Below are 11,851 nucleotides of genomic sequence, written 5' to 3' on the forward strand. Positions count from 1 at the left end.
GAAAGCATTGCACTGCAAACGCAATAGAAACAGTTGCGGCTGGGCACGGGAATAACGATGGCTAGTCAGGGGCTCACGATAGAGGAATAGAAGGGACGAAGAGCTTCAATCGGGATCAAAAACAAAACGTGAGACTTAAAAATATTTTTCTGAAAACATGTCATCATTTTTTCTCTATACAAATATGATCCAAATTTTTGCGAATTTCATAAATGTTTTTGAAGTTTGGCGAATTTTGAACCTGAAGGTAGAAATTCGCCGAATGCGGTGACTTGGCCTAACATCATCATCCTTCAACAAATTGAATCCAATATTCATCGCCCAGTCAGCCATACAATTTCTAGTTCTTATGATGTAAGAGAGCTTAATGCCTTTGGGTTCCTTGATTGCCCATTTAGCTTGATTAATAACTACTTCTATTTTCCAATTCTGCATTGTTCCATCCTTCATTGCTTCAATAATCAGACTAGAGTCCCCTCCAATCCACAATTTCTTCCAGCCTTTCTCCCTTGCAATCATCAATCCCTACAACTGAGCTCTAGCCTCAGCCATATTTTAGAGTCATCCCTGAAATCAAGAGCAAACAAACTGACAGATTGACCATTAGAGTCTCCAACCCCCCTCCCCCCACTGCCAACCTTACTTGGATTATTCTTTGCTGCACCATCAAAATTAAAATTAAGCCAGTCAACCTTCAAGGGAAGCCACAAACACGGCTAGAGTGGAAATGTTGCCCAGCATCCCCTCAAACCTACTCATTATCTATGAAAGTCCAATTGCTGTCCTTATGAATATCCCCAATCTCACCAATTGAACTTTCCACCATATCCCAAACTCTATCAATCGATTTCCTAGAGTTTTGAAAAGCTCTCCTATATCTTTCTAACCACAACTTCCAAACAATACTTGTCGGAGCCAAGTTCCAGATGAGCTTCAAACTAGGGCTGCGAACATTAGAGCCTCAACAATCTAGCAATGAAGGAATATTCTTGGGGATTGCCCGAGAATTCTTCCATCTCGCAAGAAAACATGTCCAAAGATGCCACGCAAAACTTCAATGAATTCAATGAAGGAAGAAATGAGTGTTGTCTTCCTCATCAATCTCACACCTCACACATCTTGAAGGCTCAGATCTATCAAAGGTCCTTAGTATATCCCAAGTGAGAGTCCTTCTCTTCCAGACAATATGGAGAAAAGCGTGCATTTTGGAGACACCATACTTGAACCAAACTACTATCCACCCCATCAAAATTGCCAATGTTGCAAAAATATTTGGAAAAAGCTTCTTTTGCCATGACTTTGCCCTCACCGTTATCCCCCCCAAACAACTCTATCCTTCTCCTCACTCTCTACTGAACTCAATCGTAGGGGCAACCAAAGCCTTATAGCGTCTATTAGGGGGAGATCCACCATGTAATCCACCACCCTCACTCCCACAATATCCTCAAAATGGGAAGGCACAGAGAACCCCACCATCCAACCAATGATCCCTTCAAAAATTGATCTTTCTACAATCACCCAAGCGCCACCTTACATTAAGAAGAAAGATACTACTACAATGACTGATGAAATTCCAAATATTGGAGCCCCGAGGAAGAAGGATATCCTTCTCAAATAGATTATCAATGTTATTTTGAAGATATTTGGCTCAAATAACTTTACTCCACAAGTTATCCCTCTCCTCATACACTCTCCAGGCCAACTTGACACCAAGGACAATATTCATCTCATTACAATTACGTCTCCCTAGTCCCCCAGCTTTATCAGGCTTACAAATCACATCCCATTTCACCAAATCGTATTGGCAGTTGTCCTCACAACCTAGCCATAAAAAGCTTCTTTTTATAACCTCAATAGGCTTAGCCACCTTCTTGGAATTTGAAAAGTAGACCTAGTGTAGGCCAAGACAACAAACATAGAAGCTTTTATGAGAGTAACCCTACCACCCAAAGAGAGCCAACGCCCCTTCTAGGAGTCAAGCATACTATGATTTCTATTTAGAACATTACTTCAATCACCAACCATGGGCTTCTTGAAAGCCAAGGGCATGCCTAAATACTTACTAGGTAAGTGATCAACCTCAAACCCCAAGATCCACTTAATATCCAAACACTCAAGCCGCTGATCCTTAAGGAAGAAGATCCAAGACTTAAACCTTCTTCCTAGTTGCTTGATCATATTTGACTAGCACATTTGTGAAAACCCAAGCCTCCTTGGTTTTAGCCTCGCCAAATAATAAGGTATCATCAATGAATTGAAGATGAGTGATGTTGCTAGAGCCATGTGAAATTTGCAACCCTTTGAGATTACCAATCATAACCTCTTTCTATATACTTCTTCTCAAAGCCTTGACAAGAATGAGAAACAAAAAAGGTGACAAAGGGCCACCTTGACGAAGCTCCCTTTTGGCTTTGAAAAAATTGGAGAGGGCACCATTAATGAGAACCGCATAGGAGATGGAGGAGATAGAACTGAGAATCCACTTGCACCAAGAATGATTGAAACCAAGTCTTCTTTTGATCTTAATGTTAAAATCCCAAGGGACTTTGTCATACACCTTATTCATATCTAACTTGATAGCCATGCCTTCCTTCTTCCTACTTTGGAAGATGGCCCTGCATAACTGACACTCTTTAGCTGCAAGTCAACCATCTTCACCAACAAGGTGCCAATTATTTTGAAAAACTCAATCTGGAAGCCATCTGGACCCGACGCCTTCCAAGCACCCATAGAGAAAACAACTTTCCTAATTTCCTCCTTGGAGAAGGGAGTGAGCAGAACAACATTTTGTTCCTCAAAGATAATGCTAGTAATGTTCAAAAGCTCCTCCTGGGCAGCGATGTCTACCTTAGGCAAGGAATCAAGCAAGGAAAGAAATATTTTTTTGCCAGCCATACGAATGACCTCCACATCCTCAACAATATGCCCCTCAGGAGTCTGAATCTTAAGGACTATTTTTTTCCCTCCTGATCTTGGTGGTAATATGGAAGAAGTTTGTATTTTGATCACCCTCTCTCAACCACTTAAACCTAGATTTTGGTGCCAAAAAATCTCCTCCATGCGGAGCAGCCTATTGAGATCATCCATTAGCCCAATCTCCTTAATGTTTAGCTCAAAGGAAAAACCACTGGAAGCAATATCCTTTTCAATCAAACGCAGGTTCATTTCCACATCTCCTTGTTTTTGAACAAATCCCCAAAAGAGTGTTTATTCCACACTCTCACCTGCCTGCTAACCTCTTTAAGTTTACTAAAAAGAATGAACCTTTTGTAGCCCTTAAAATCAAACATCCACCACCCCTTCTAAAATCGTATCAAAATAAGGGTATTCATACTAGATTGCCTCCATCTTGAAAGGGACGCCTCTAGGCTTGAATGCCTTCTGCACTAAAAGGGATATAGGCCAACGATCAGAGCCACCGTGTTGGAGAACCTCAAAGCAGAAACTATCCGAGCTCAGAAACCAATTTGAATTGGTTAAGAACTTGTCAAGCTTGATCTTGATATTGTCTTCTTCAATATGTTTGTTAGACCAAGTGAACCTTCCATTCTTGGGTTTCATATCTGTGAGATCCAGATCCTTACAAAGATTCTTGAAAGCCAAAGAGCCCTGAGAGGCAACAACTCTACCCCACAATTTTTCCCTTGGGGTCAAAATTACATTGAAATATCCACCAACCAGCCAATTCCTTGTCCCATTGATATCTATGAAGTTAGTCTATGCTGAATTTCTGGATTAGATTGTGTTTTGATTTTTGCATCAACGTTTTGAATCACACTCCGTGATCCATCATCAGGATAGTAGAGAGAGCTAGGAGGCAAAAAATCATGGAGTGTGATTTGAAACGTTGATGCAAAAATCAAAACACAATCTAATCCAGAAATTCAGCATAGACTAATATTATAGATTGTGGAAATCTTATATCATTAATATGTGAAGTTCTTGAGATGATCCCAAACCTCCAATCTTTCCCCCATCAAACTAGGGCCATGGACATTGGTAGTCAGCAAAGAAATCATTGCATCTGAGAGCACCAAGCCGAGATACAAAAATGCTTAGCTTCAATAACCATCCCAGAAATAGTGAGCTTGTTACAAGCGATGGCAAGCCCCCAGTAGTGTTGGAGGCATCACTAGCCATCCCTTTCTCGTTCCTCCAGAATCTTGGGACTAATTCTATCTTTCCATCTTGGTCTCTTGCAATAAAAGAATATCAAGGCACTCTATTTCAATTAGTCGCTTGAGAAGGTGGCACTTCTCCTAGACATTAAGGCCCCGAACATTCCAACTCAAGACCTTCATGATCTACTTGACTCAGGGGGTGCCCACCTCCATTAGATACAAACCGCCTCATTGTGGCCTATGTGTCATTTCGTACTTCCTCCAAAGCTTCAAGCTTAGCCCTTGTAGCCTCTGCTTTTCTCCCACCTCCATTAGATACAAACCGCCTCATTGTGGCCTATGTGTCATTTCGTACTTCCTCCAAAGCTTCAAGCTTAGCATGAATTAGTATACTACTATTGATTCTAAATTTCTTTGTCCTCCTGGGTGCCATGGACCATTCATTCTCCTTGTTAGACTCCTCTGCTAATAGGCTCATAAGCTCTTTTTTTGCTTTTTGAGATCAAAGCATCATCAATCGAGCTAGAACATCTAGCCCCAACTGCTTGGCGATGAGTGTAGGTCTTCACCTCTTGATTGTTGCCTCTTCCTTGTCTGTGTGTCCTCTAGCACCACCACACAACACCTCCAAAAATTTGAGAGTATCCAAAGCCTTTGTTTGAACAGACCCACCTGAGAGTTGAACCAGGGCAGAGCCACTTACCCTACCAGCTGCAGCACGACCCTCAGGTAAGCCATTCTACAACGTATGCTATTAGAGTGATCAACTAATTGTTAAGTTATTCTTCTATTGGAGTGGCTGCATTCATTCTCTGACAAAGTGGACCATTAGATGGAAAAATTGCACTGCATTGCATATAAGAAAAGAGGAGCTGTTGGGGAGCTGTTTTAGAAGACATGTTTGCTTGTTGGAAGCATTGGAACTATTTCAGAGGCTGGGAAGAGGCAAGTCAAGGGGGTGCTGGAGCTGTTATAGATCTGCACATCAGTGTAGTGGTATGGAGCCATACAAGTGTAGTAATTAACAATTTTTGATCTGCCAAACCTTTCCTTTGGTGTAACATTATAAAAAGAGACTAGTAAAGCAGTGTAATCGTTAATTAGAGGCACAAAAAAGTCAAGCACAACAAAGGAAGGCACAGCCTACAGCCAGGTGAAGTTTTGATAATCATATAGCTTATTTAATAATTTGTATATCCATTATTCGGGCAACATAGTTCATTTATAATTTTATAAAGTTTATCTAGAACTTTATACAATTTTTTAAACTACCTAATCAAGTTCGGGAGGTTTTTAACTCTGTAACTTTTGACTGGAAGAGCATTTCTGCTTGCAAATTGGTTTACATTGTGGATGGTAACCCTATGAAGTCTCCAGTCAATTTGTTTTACTGCAGCATTTTCTAGTCTCCAGTTTTAATTGTTATGGTAATTTGCCTGAAAACATAATGTTAATTCAATATCTTTTTATCTAAAATATCACTATTAAGTGATTTTGTTCCAGCTGTAACAGTTATCTTGATTTGAATGGTAGGAATCCAAATATTGCTTATGCTTGATTCTCAAAAAGTTCATCAGAAAGAATTATAGTTTGTTGAGTTACAAAATACTCGCCATTTGTGAGTATTGTGACCTTGATCAAATTGTGTTCAACAAGAAGGCATGATCTAAAGATCATCAAGAGGACTATGTCAAAAGGCATAAGGAATCTTCAATGCTTCTAAAAATGTCTATTATTGATGCTTTATTGCCAAAGGTTAGAAATGCCATTGTAGCTTCTGCATTGTGGGAGAATCTCAAAATAGAATATCAAGAATCAAAAGTTGGGAGGTTTTAATTTTTTTGTGTGTTTTCCACTAAGTTGTAGGGAGGAGGATCTGTTGTAGTAAATCTAGTAAGTTTTCTTGAGTATAAGATTAGTAGTGAATGTATTTCTTGAGGTGATGGTTGGACTCATTCTGTAAAAGGATGTAGGAATGTTTGGGTGACATTGAATGATTGTGTAAATTTGGATTTACAAATGTTCGTATGCCCCTGACATGAAGAAAAACCTACTATCTATAAGTGAGATCACGAAGAATCCTAATTTATATAAAGTTTCAAGGAAACAAATTTATGGTAACTACTCTTCAATATAACAAGGTGATTTTTGTTGGCCCTAGTGAAAAGGGATTGTAAAAATTGGAATCCTAATTATTAGTACTTGTGTATGCTTAGTAAGAACAATCTGGTGGATGGGCTTCTATCTATTCACAAAAGTTAGAATGCATGCTTGGCGTATTAGATGGACAAACAAAGTTGACATCCATTTGATATTGATAAGGTATGTTAAGCCAAAGGGGTTTTAGATTCTGTACATATTGATTTGCATGGTCCTATTAGACACCTATAGTGTTTGGTGCAAATAATTTCTTGTAAATTATAAATGACTTCTCTAGAAAAATGTGGGTTTATTTTTTGAAGAATAAGTTAAAATGTTTTTTCAACTTTGTGGTGTAGAAAACAAAAAAAAAAGAAGTAAACCAGTCAAGAAACTTTGACTAGTTTAAAGAATTCTACAAAAAGGAAGATATGCATTGACAATATGCTACCACATTCCACAACAAAATGGAGACATGGAAAGGAGGAATATGATAGTTATGAAGATGACAAGGTGCATGGTGTACAACTGAAATGTGTTATATAGGTATTCTTGATGCTCAAATTTGCATTCAAGGACCAACAATGGGAAATCTTATGAATATGGGACTTTGATTCATAAAATGAGCCCCGGATTTTATAGAAGCCTACTCTTTTGAATTTTGATTTTAGGAAAGCGGAGGAAGAAAACTCAGAATAAAATCATACAACTATCTGATTCTAAGGCAATGTGTCAAGAATTGAGATAAAATTCCAATTTTATGAAAGCATAGTATAATCACAAACAACAATATCATAACTAGAGACTTTTGAAAGGGCAGACTGAATGGTTTAAAAGTACTAATTAATATATTTAAATCAAGAATTACACAAGCTGAATGTACCACATAAAGAAGCAATGACTCCAGAAACTATGAGCACAAAAAATTGCTAACCCTTCTTTCATTTACTACATTTGTATTTAAAGACATGCAATTTGCCATCTGGTAATTATCTTGGGTAGAAGACAAAGATAGCTTGGGCTTCTCGACCGCAATCATATGAAAGGCACGAACATGCACCATCTGCCTGTGTTGAAACCAATAGTCGCTTCCCCTTTGATTTCACATGAATTGGGTGGCTGGAAAAGGATTCTGCTCGACCAATAGCACAACACCTTTACCTTGTCAGAAATCCCTTAGCTCTAATGAAGTGCCATATTGACAGGTGGCTCTTCTCTTTTCCTTTGTTGGGCCCCACTTGCTGAGTTGTTGTTAGGCCTTTCAACCAATGTCACGGCTCCTAGGAGTACCTTCTTTATGGTTCTTTAAACTTAACACTGGGACAGCACGTGGCTCATTTGATGCAATGCTTGAGAAAAGTACCGGCAGTCTTTTTTACTTTTCGAACTTGCATCGTGGCACCATGTGGTTCTTTCAACCAATGGTGCAATGAGAAGGAATCATCAGTGATTCTTTGCATAAGGACGTGCGTGGAAGTGATACACATCTTGGCCTTCCTTAAAAAGGAAAGCATTATGAAAGCAACTTTAAACAACAAAAATGTTCTTTCCATTCTATAATCTCCACTTGAAACGATGAAAGGAAAATATTTTGTTTCCAATAACGCCTCTATTCAAAATGTAGAGTCTACAAGTACTTGGCAAAAGCTATGGATACAATATTCTACATCCTTAATTGTATTCCTTGTAAATGGTAGTAGAATGTCACTACTATAGAAGTCTGGTTAGACATATGACCACCTTTAAGTGATTCTCAAATCTTTGGTTGTATTGCTTTTGCACATTTTTTTGAGATGAAGTAATTTTGAAGCAAAAATTGAACCATATTTCTTTGTTGGCTATAATGAACAATCCAAAGCATATAGACTACAAAATGTTATTACAAAAAAAAATTGTGGTTGACAGAAGTATAATTGTAGATGAGAAAAAACCTTCTTATTCAGTTAATGGTAATTCTATAGATAGTAGTGAAGGGCTCTAAGGTGGCACATTTGAAGGAGGATATCACATCATTTTCAGACTTCTGCAAAAGTGATGAGTCGGAGGATGTTATGGTGGTGGCTCCATTGGGTAAGCATATGAATCGGATGGCCTTTCTCATGCCCTTAGGAAGGGTTTTTTTCTCCCCACTGTGTCTTCGCCCCCTGATGTTGCTTTTGGAGTTTCTGGTGCGACTTTGGGTGCAATCTAAAACCCTTGGTGCATCGCCGTCATCCTGTAGTATTGTTGAAGATGGTGCTGCGATTGTTGTGGTTGGGGTAGCAGCTGTTCCTGATGATGCCATGGACAATTGGGGCCACAATTGTTCTAGGGACGGTGGTGGAATGATTGATGGTGAAGGCTATTGCTGCAGTTAGTGTGTCTGAGACTTCTTTGTGGAATGGGTCTGATGCATCTTTGCATCCCACACCTGGTAGTCCCTTTGTGCTTTGTGTGGAGGCAACATCCCTTGATGTTGCTCCTGTTCAAGCTCTTGGGGATTCTGCATTCGATTTGTTTGATAGTTCGGTGAACGGTTCTAGGGTGAATGGTTTTCAGGGTCTTCCTGGACATGGAACTGCTTCCCCTACTCATGCCATGGTGGAAGAGAAATTGTTTGTCTATGATTCTCTCTTGGTTAAGACGATTGCATAGTTTCAAAACTCATTGGTTGGGATATTTTGTAGTAATCGGCCCAACATTAATGTTGTTCGAAAATGGGTGTTTCGGATTTGGAAACCTAACGGTCAGGTAGAGGTTTTCTCTATGTTGAATAATTTTTTCTTGTTTTCCTTTTCCTCTTCTAAAGATCGCTCTAGGGTTCTTTAGGATGGTCCTTGGTTAATGGGGTCTAATGCCCTTTGTCTTAAAAATTGGTCTCTGGTTTCAACCCTTTGAGTGATGCCTCCTTCAAGTTCCCTATCTGGGTTTGTTCGCTGGGTTTGCCTTTGGAGTTTTGGTACGAAGAATACTTATTGCCAATGTCTTTGGGCAATACTTTGCTATTGATAAGCTTGCTAAACTCGAAAAGTGTTTATTATCTGCTCGTTTTTGTGTGCTTGTGGAAAAGGACAAAGTGATCCCTTCTCGGGTCACTTTATCTTGCAAATTGGGTGTTTGGGTTCAGTAAATGGATTTTGAAGACTCTTCTGTCATTCGTCAACAGTGTTTTGAAGTGGGCCATGCCATAGCCAGCTACCTGATGTCAAGAAACAACACTCCATTTGGAGAAAAAAGCAGGTTTTGCCTATTGTTGTTGAGGAATGTTCCACTTCCATTGAAGTTATGCAAAAAAAATGATACTAGGGAAAAGCTCCTATAGAAGATACAACTATGGATCCCTCTTTAATGGTCCTTGGACTGGCTAAAGTTGTTGCCAATGATCATTCCCAAAAAAGAAGTATTGAACTATTGGAACCTTGCTCTAGGATGAAGCAAAAATCATTGGCTCATTTTGGATTCAAACCACCCTGACTTTGAGATGGTTGGTTGTAAGGTTTTGTAGTTCTTTCAGTCTGTCTTTGTCTTTGTCTTTGGTATGTTCCATGCTGTCCTATTGTGCTTAATGCCTATCTTCTCTACTTTTGTACATGGGTCAGGACCCTTTCAAAATCCATCCTTACTTTAATCAGAACATTAGTATTAAAGTAGATACCATCATATTTCTCCTTATTCTTGTACCTTTAATATTATCATGTTTCTCCTTATTCTTGTATCATACACAGTAAAAACATTACCTTCCACTATAATGCATACTTGATCAGTACCTTTTGTATCATAGTTGAAATGCTTCGGATGAGAAGAAATGTTCAACCATTCTCTTATACTAGAAGGCATGATCTATTGATCATCAGCTACCTCGTTAGTAATATTTGTTAGTAATCTTCAAGGATTTCTGTTGTATTATTTATTATATATAAGATTATTAATCCCTAATGGCTTCTAGCCTCCACGATCGTAGCTTATCTTCATAATTTGTAGGATACCACGTATTGACGAATGATATTATACTAGATGAGATTAAGCACACTGCATGATTAATTGTGTAATAATCTACCTGCTGGTGATTTAGGAGTAGTAATGCCTGTCATAGAACCCATCCAAAACAACACATTCATTGCATGCTTATCCAAAATATCAACCTAGATGTATTCGACACTGTAAAATATGATGCTAATTATGAATTTTCACAAATTGATTGAAGAAAAAAATCTTTACATCGAGAAAAAGGAAGTATAGACAACAATGTTACCATACGATTGGTCCTGGATACCATCCCGGATGATCTGAAATAGATTCCATTCTTATGCAAGAGAACTTCAAAGCAAAATTGGCTAGTTTAGTCTTTCAGTGGGAAGGCTAGGAACTGGAATTTGGGGAAATTACAGTTGGGAAGGCTGAGGGGTTGCAGATTAACTAAATCTTAACATCTTACACGAGAACTGGAGAACATAAGAGTAAAAAGTGAATTGAAATTTTGCTTTAGGAGGTGCTTATACCAACATTTGATCGGTTACCAATAGCACTTCCACAATGTGTGAGACATAGAGGAGGGGAGAAGTGATAATTTTATGCAGCCGCAGAGAGATTTTCCGCTGGTGCTGTTAAGAAAATGGCTTGTAGGGAAAGCTCCAAAGTAATAGGCCAATGCAATCTAATATCCTCATGTACCCTGTTCTGTATTGGGATGACCCATGGGACGCAAACGGCATTTGGCTGTTATGTTATAATGTACCCTTGATTTTGAAGGTGATAGTGTTTTTGACAAAAAATGCATATTTGTTTTTTGGTTCTTGTGGTTGTGGTGCTCCAATTTTGAAACCCACCGTTACAGACAATAAACTTGTACAATTGAGGCCACTAATTAAAACTTCTTATTTTAAAAACTTTTCAGATTTGCAAAACACAACGTTTTGTTATTGGTTTTTTTATGGTTTAACAACAATGGAGATGCAGAACAAATTTGATTAGATCTTAGATATCCTTGATCTGGAAAAACTACTAAACTTAATCTACTTTTCCTAGGAAAGGTTATGCACGCTCGATTTTCTTTAGCAATCTGTACCAACATGGGAGTTCTTGAAACACAAGCATTTGTCTAAAATTGCAGGGACTTCTGATGGCTTTGACAAGTCTTATGGCTTGTGTAATAATGATTTGAGATAGGAGTTTTTGAACGCAAGCAGTTGCCTAAAATGGCAGGGATTTTTTGTGGAATAATAATTTGAGATAGCCTCTTCGCCTGTAGTTTATATGTTTGTATGGATTATATTTCTCTCATAAATGTCATCTCTTACTATTTTGTGTGAATGTCACGCTGAATTACATTTTTGACTATATCATTGATGTTGGACGAGATAAACAAATTTAAGCTTGAATTGCTATCTAATTTGCAACTTTACATTATATGTAATTAGATTAATGGTATTAATTTGAATGTTTATTAGTTTTGAAGTAGAATTTCATTTTAAATGTTGTAAAATTAGGTTCTTTGATTTATTAAAAGAGAAGTATATAATAAATTTTTAGTTCCTGGCAGAATATTTATCCATCATGTTCTTAAATATATTAAATAGCTATTAGTCATTGTCTTTTGGTAACCAATCAGTGTG

At 38.2% G+C, this 11,851-nt stretch overlaps 1 long non-coding RNA gene across 1 annotated transcript; it reads left to right on the plus strand.

Moving 5' to 3' along the window:
• LOC131026811 (uncharacterized) lies at positions 1 to 5,426 on the plus strand. Its single transcript, XR_009102388.2, has 2 exons — positions 1 to 4,850; positions 4,954 to 5,426. It is a non-coding gene; the product is annotated as an uncharacterized LOC131026811 (long non-coding RNA).
• Positions 5,427 to 11,851: the final 6,425 nt, after the last annotated feature.

The sequence above is a fragment of the Cryptomeria japonica genome, chromosome 1, assembly GCF_030272615.1.
Source record: "Cryptomeria japonica chromosome 1, Sugi_1.0, whole genome shotgun sequence".
Lineage (NCBI taxonomy): Eukaryota > Viridiplantae > Streptophyta > Pinopsida > Cupressales > Cupressaceae > Cryptomeria > Cryptomeria japonica.